This window comes from Cebus imitator, unplaced genomic scaffold (assembly GCF_001604975.1).
Source record: "Cebus imitator isolate Cc_AM_T3 unplaced genomic scaffold, Cebus_imitator-1.0 Scaffold322, whole genome shotgun sequence".
NCBI lineage: Eukaryota > Metazoa > Chordata > Mammalia > Primates > Cebidae > Cebus > Cebus imitator.
In genome coordinates this window covers 246,326-252,561 of record NW_016107637.1, presented here as the reverse complement: position 1 = coordinate 252,561, position 6,236 = coordinate 246,326, and the positions used below count along the sequence as shown (strand labels likewise).

The 6,236-nt window shown below is 51.3% G+C and overlaps 2 protein-coding genes across 4 annotated transcripts in view; one reads left to right on the top strand and one right to left on the bottom strand.

Annotated features, from left to right (window-relative positions):
- The window catches only part of SLC1A7 (solute carrier family 1 member 7), a 48,328-nt gene that overhangs the window by 28,763 nt on the left and 13,329 nt on the right, over positions 1-6,236 (top strand). The window lies entirely within an intron of this gene.
- PODN (podocan) overlaps positions 5,080-6,236 on the bottom strand; it is a 39,650-nt gene continuing 38,493 nt past the window's right edge. The window contains exon 11 of the transcript XR_005196318.1: positions 5,080-5,091. The gene's annotated coding sequence lies outside the window, so the exon portion shown is untranslated. The remainder of the gene's footprint in view (positions 5,092-6,236) is intronic.

The following is a 6,236-nucleotide window of genomic DNA, read 5'->3' as shown; positions in this document are numbered from 1 at the left end:
GGGGCTGCAACGGGGAAGCTGGGGCTGCAACGGGGAAGCTGGGGCTGCAACGGGGAAGCTGGGGCTGCCGGTGGAAGCAGGAGCCACTGCCCTTCTAAGGGAGGGGAAGGCGGGGAGGTGGTCGTGTCTCTCCAGGAGCACTTCTGTGGGTTCTCTGGCACTCCTCTTACATCTCTCACCTGCTGTTCCCTGGACTCAGGCAATCTCTGTTCCATCTGACTACTTACACTGTCCTCCCTCAACCTGGGCTCTGGTTGACTCCTCTGCTGGGGCCACCTCACCCCTCTGGGTGACCCTGTTGGGTCATATCTGGCCCATGGGATGCATACATATCCCTGTTGGAAGTGCTGGCCTTTCCCAGGGCCTTTGGACATGAGTCAGGCACCAGCCCCTACATTCCTCAAATCCTGGGAGACTCAAGCCAAGGTCTCTGAATAGTTCTCTTGGCTTAAATTTATGGAGAAGCATTCTTTTCCTCCCCCATGGGGATAGATGTGTACACACAGGCTCCCACCCACTCTCAAAAGAAACTCTCATTCCCTGTATTAGCTAGTTACTGCTGTGTAACAAACAAGCCCAACACTTATCAGCTTAAAATGACAGCCACAAGTCTACAGGTCAGCTGGAAAGTTCTGCTGATTTGGACTGAGCTCACTCATGTGTTTGCAGGCAGCTGGTGGCTCAACCAGCCAGATGGAACAGAGATTGCCTGAGTCCAGGGGACAGCAGATGAGAGATGTGAGAGAGTGAGGAGGGGCTCCAGAGAACCCACAGAAGTGGTTGGTCTAGGGGTGTCCTGGCTGAGATGATTCAGTTACACTCTTTGCCATCTTTGTGCTCTAGCAGACTAGACTAGATTTTATGGTGGTGACAGGATTCCAGGAGAGAGCTAGCCTAGGCATTTTTTTTTTTTTTGAGGTGCAGTTTCACTCTGTTGCCCAGGCTGGAGTGTAGTGGTGCCATCTTGGCTCACTGCAACCTCCACCTCCCAGGTTCAATCAATTCTCCTGCCTCAGCCTCCTGAGTAGCTGGGATTATAGGCTCCCATCACTACGCCCAGCTAATTTTTTGTATTTTTAGTAGAGACAGGGTTTCACTATGTTGGCCAGGCTGGTCTCGAACTCCTGATCTCATGATTCACTCGCCTCAGCCTCCCAGAGTGCTGGGATTATAGGCATAAGCCACCATGCCTGGCCACATTTTTTTTTATATAACGAAGATGGAGGAACAAGAGAGGAAATCAAAACATGCAAATGTCTCTGAAGCCTCTGCTTTCAGCAAATCCACTAATGTCCTCTTCTCTTAGCCAAAGCAAGTCAGGTGACCAAGCCCAGACTCAGGGTGGGAAGGGGCCACCCTGAAGTTCCAAGGCAAACGGAGTCTAGATACTGGGGCCATCGATGCAGTCAGTCCCCCACTCCCTTCATTCCTCCAGGAGAATCTTCAGCTTCTCTCTTACCCTTTAGAGTGTGTGATGAACTAAGGATCATTAAAATGCTTGCCATGCTGTTCCTATTGCATGGCTGTCAACTGTAGGGTCTGGAGCCAGAAAGAGACTCAGGCAAGTCTGTTCTGGTGTGCTTACTTGGCTGGCGAGACTTCATTCAGTACCAGGGCTTTGAACACGTTCTGGACTCTGGGACTTCCAGATTTAACCTCCAGCCTGGAAACCTCTCTCCTGAGTTCCGGATTCTCACAGAAAGTGGCTGGAGGCATCTCAGAGGTGACAGGCCCAAGCTCAACTCTGGATTTCTCCAAAAACCTTCCCTTTTCTCAGTGCTGCCTGTCTTGGTCTGACATCTCTCATTCTTTCACATCCTGCAGCCAATTCCTCAGCAAATCCTGTGAGCTCTACCTTGAAAACCAAATGCCAGACCATGGCCCTTCCACCTCCCCTGCCTCTCCCACCACGGCGTCCAGCCTGGCTGCGCTTCCTCTCTGCTTCCTGTGGTCTGTTCTCAGCACTGCAGCCAGAGGCATCCTTTTCAAAACCTGCTCACAACCCAGCGTATGGCGACAAAGTCATAGCCTGAACTGTGGCTTACAGGCCCTTCCTGGCACACGTCAGCCTCTGATCTCTGCCCCGACTCTCCCCTTCCCTGCCCTGGCTCCAGCCCCACCCACCTCACTGTCCTTTCCATCTGGGTGTCATTGCCACCTCTCTGGGTGGCCCTTCCTGCAGAAAGTGTGCACCTCTTTGCCTCACTCCATTTACATCTCTCCTGGGTGTCATCTCTCCTGGGTGTCGCCTCTCCTGGGGCCTCCCAGGTTCTGTCTCTCTGTCGTCTTCCCTTGTGTCATTTTTCCTCATCACCCTTATTACCACCCAACATGATCACATCTCTGTGTTTCTTTCTTTTTCTCCCACCTCCACTAGAATGCCATATGCCCTGTGAAGCCTGGCTCTTTAACATCTGTTCCCTGCTGTATCCTGGAGCCTAGAACAGCACCTGGCACTGAGTGGATGCGTAGAGTTTGCTGAATGCACACGTGGGGTTCAGGGACATCAGTGGAGTTGGGGTCTGAAGCCCCAGGAGGAGCTGGGATGGCCCAGGGAGAATGCGCCCAGCAAGCAGGTGCAGAGGCCTGGGGCGGGCCTTGACTCACGGCTGCACTGAGGGCTTGCATAGCAAACAGAGCAGAGGCAAGCAGGGCAGCAGGCAGAGAACTGGGAGAATGATCTCCTAGAAGCCGAGGAAAGAGGAACCTCGTCTCCAAGACCCATTATTTCTAGGGTTTGGTAACTGTGATTCATGGTTTCTTGGGTCTTATGATTCAGGATGGCTTCTCCACGTGGGGGAAGGAGTTGTCGGTACTGCCCTCCTCACCACTGCCTGCCCTGCTCAGGGCTGCGCAGCTCTGGATCAGACACACGTGTCACCGTCAAATGTTCCAGAGTGTTTCCTGCTCTTGGTTGCTTTTCTGTGGTGAAAATTGATCCTGCTGCTTAGAGCCCCCGCCCCAGCCCTACCCAACCCGCCCTCAGCCCTCAGGCAAGTTGTTCTCACAGCTGGGTGTCGGGCCCCGCTCTCACAGTTTCCTGGTCAGAGAGCCAGGCTACAGGGAGAGAACGCAGGCATCCTGGGACAGGGAGCCAGAACCTAGGAGACCTGTGGCCACATCTCTACTCTGACAATAATAAGTCACTGCGTGACCCTGGGCAGGCCACTTCCCCGCTCTAGGCCTCAGTTTCCCCAGTGATTTTTAAATCCCATCTAGCTCTGTGGTTCTGAAACGCAAAGGCCTATGAGCCAGTGAGGAGGCCGCAGGGCGTGAGCCCAAGCTTCTGGAGGCGGGTTCTGGGAAATGAGGTTGGAGGGCTGGGCAGAGCCCACCTGGAAGTCAGGAAGCCCAGGTTAAGGGGCTAGCTGTTAGGCTTTAGGAGTGGGAAGCTGGTGGGTTTGGGAAAGATGGATTCGAGCAGGGTGGAGGAGACAGCAGGTGAGCAGAGGCACCTGGCCTCGGAAGGGCATGGTCATTTCAGTTACATTCAGTCCCCCGTCTTCAGCTACTGCTCTGGGTGAAGACATTGTGCTGGGACCTGGGGAGCAAGTACAAGTTCCCCCAACCCCCGCCCAGGGCTGCCCACCCTCTCAGGACAGACAGACAAGTGAGTGCACTGACGGCCACTCCTGGTGCTCTGAGAGGCTGCGAAGGAGATGAGGACGCTGGCAGTGAGGGCAGCAGGGGGCTCCTGACCTTTGCCCTGGCCCACAGCTCGTGCCTAGCAGGTGCTGATGACTGAACGAAAACAGACCAGGCAGAGAACCAAGAACCAGGGCGAGTGGGACAAATGAGGACACCTCAGGGCAAAGATCTGTGTCCATGCCTCAAAGATGATTCCAGAGGAACACAACAGGCCTTGTCCCTGGATGACCCACCCAGACAGGAATTCATTTTCCAGGGCTCCAGGCTGGAGGGGAGGGGGGCTCCAGAATGCTGGCACCCGCTCACAGTGCAGCGCGCAAAACAGAAACCCAAGCGGAGCGCTAATCAAAGCTGGCCCCTTCTCTTTTTTTTCCCAATCTTATTAAAACACCACAGAGATTAAGTAATGACTTGGCTCTATTTATAGCTCCCAGCTACCCTCTTAGGGGTTGGAAGAAGCTTCCGGGCTGTGCTTGGGAAGGATCAATTCCCACCTTTAGGGCTTGGTTTGGGGACATATTATTAGGGGTGGGATGGGACGATCTTGGTGAGAATTTGCAAGTAGCAAGTGAAGAGGGGAGCTGAGAGGTGGGCTCCAGTCCTACCTGGAAGAAGTGCAGGGAGGCACAGGGCAGACTATGTGGGCATTTGATAGGCATGGCTATTAATGTCCCCAGGCACATTCTGTCTGTGTTTTATGTAGCCACCACCAGGAGCACGGACCTCATGGGACAAGCCGAAAAGTCTTCCCACAAAGGCTCAACGACAACAGAAAATGTACATTTCCCCATTTAATAATCAAAGGTATACTTCTTGATTAAAATCTGCAGGATAAAATCATTGGTTATTAGCATGAGCATACACGAGGCAGGACTTGCTTTTGGCTGCTCAATCAGCAGAGGCTTTGGCAAGGTGAAGGCTTGCATTTGCTCCTGATGAGCAGACCAGAAGCGGGAGGTGGGCAGCTGGCAGTCACCAGAGTGCCCTGCTCCGCCCGCCTGTGTGCTCTGCCATGCTTGGCACCTGGCTTTCATCTGAGTCTCATGGTCCATGAAGGCTGCCCGAGCTCTAGCTATTATCTCCAGGCAGAAAGAAGAAAGTTGGAGGAACATACCAGAGTCCTGGCTGAATGGGCGCCTCCTCCAGAGTTTTCCAGGAATCACCACCCAGCAACTTCCACTCACCTCTCGATGGTCACCCCATTAGTAAGAGAGGCCGGGAATCAGGGCTTGGTGGCAGGTCCCATTTGGTCCCCACAGCATAACAGGACTTCTCTTAAGGAAGGACAGGGGAATGGAGACTGTGTGGGCAATTGGCTGTCCCTGCCAGGGCCCACAGTGAAAATGATTGTCATTGTAAAGGAAGTTGTAAAGAAATGTCTATACTAGGTATAAGTTCCATTTGGCTTCTTCTGACCTTTCAAATATTCTCCGTGTGTGTGAGCTGAGTGTTGAAAGGAGGAAGAGTTGCCGAGGACAAGAATGAGGAGGAGGCGAGCCAGGTGGAGGCAGTGTGTGCAGGACGGCAGCTTGGAGGAAGAGCTGGCACACAACCGACACCTCCTAGCAGGTGCTAACCTCAGAGTTTGCTTTTCTCACAATCCTCTTCTAGGGAGAAGGGGATTGCGAAGATAAAGACACAAATGCTTTTAGAGAAAGGTGGCTGTCGGGACTGTGTGAGGGTGCCCATCTCACCAAACCTCCCGCACTGCACACTGTGGTTTTAAAAATGCTTTGTCAGTATTTTTAAATGGAAATGTCTTGAATTTGTTGAACAGGTGGAACTAGCTTGAATTTGTTGATGAAACTAAACATTTTTAAAAGCATTTTTGGCCATTGGCTTTTATTCTTTTGTAACATGAATTGCCTGGTCGTATCTTTCCACCGTTTTCCTGTCGGGTTTTTGTGGTCCATTGGTTTACGCAGCAAATATTTACCGAGTGCCTGGTATGTGTTAGGAACTCTTCCCGACACCAGGGACACAGCAGTGAACAAACACAGAGTTTCCGTCCTCCACGGAGCTGATATTCTGATGAGAGGAGCTAGGGAATGCAGAAACTGGGCCAAGATTTGTGAACACTCTTAGTAGATTTAGGATGGTAGAGCTTGGTCGCGCAGCCTCCCCAGCTCGTCACTTGCTTTGTGGTTTTATTTGTATTGCAATCTGTCTTTTAGCACAGTTTTAGGTTTACAGAAAAGTTGTAGACAGTACAGAGAGATCCCACACGCCCTTCACCCGGCCTCCCCTGATGTCAGCAGCTTATGTAACTGTGGTATGTTTGTCAAAGCTGAGAAATTAAATTGGTACAACACCATTAACTAAGTATGGATGCCGTTTGGGTTTCATCAGTTTTTCCATGAATGTCCTTTTTTTCTGTTCCAGGATCCAGTCCAGGATGCTATGTTGCATTAGGGATGTATTTATTTTCATGCAGTAAAATACATTGATTTATGGCTCATTTTGTTCTTAGAGAGTCAGTTCCTATACTGAGACATGACAAAATATCAACCTATATTTTTTCTAGCTTTTTATGGTTCTTTTCTTTTTTTTCTTTTTTCTTTTTTCTTTTTTTTTTTTTTTTTTTTTTT